The 708-nt window shown below is 30.2% G+C and overlaps 1 pseudogene; it reads left to right on the top strand.

Annotated features, from left to right (window-relative positions):
* Positions 1-708, top strand: part of LOC116853546 — a 10,728-nt pseudogene that overhangs the window by 1,149 nt on the left and 8,871 nt on the right.

The following is a 708-nucleotide window of genomic DNA, read 5'->3' as shown; positions in this document are numbered from 1 at the left end:
AATAACACAAAATGGAAATAATACAAATAAAAGTTCCGCGTACTAACTATTGAGCGACTTTTATGATTAACGAGCGAATAGATTTTTTATATACACGTCTGCGACTTTTTTTACTTTTACTGCATAACACTTTGCACAAAAATACAAACTATTTGCTTGTTTCCGCTTAACTATATCGTAATTTACTTTTTCTTATTATATCGCTATACTGAGAGAAATTATCCCATAAGACATTAACGAACGGATATTTCCAATCAAAATATCGATAAATTTTTGTATCCGATCAGGAAACATCCGATAAGAAATATCGGTTCATAATTTTTTATTTGATGAAATGCCATTATGATCCGACACGACTCGTGGCACAAATATCATCGAGAAGACTGTCTTTTCAATTTCAAATATACGATATTAATATAAGCGCAAGAAAAGTCAGTTATATGTCATATAACATAGCAAAACTATTTGCACGAAACGCATGAATGCAACTCGTACCTAAAAGTATCAGATAAAATTTATTCGGATATCCTGATCGGATATAAAAATTGATCGAAATTTCATTGGACCAAAATATCTGAAATTTGTTAATTTTCTATCGGATAATTTCCTTCATTGTACATTACGTACCTTATTTATTTAGCGATTAAATCATTTCTACTTTTCTACTTTACGGAATATGTTCATTTTTGCGCGATCAGAGCTTCTACA

Source organism: Odontomachus brunneus, unplaced genomic scaffold (genome assembly GCF_010583005.1).
Source record: "Odontomachus brunneus isolate Ranch 3 - 2012 unplaced genomic scaffold, Obru_v1 Obru_scaffold_354, whole genome shotgun sequence".
Taxonomy (NCBI): domain Eukaryota; kingdom Metazoa; phylum Arthropoda; class Insecta; order Hymenoptera; family Formicidae; genus Odontomachus; species Odontomachus brunneus.
Note: the sequence above shows the minus strand (reverse complement) of the source record. Positions and strands in the feature narration are given on the sequence as shown.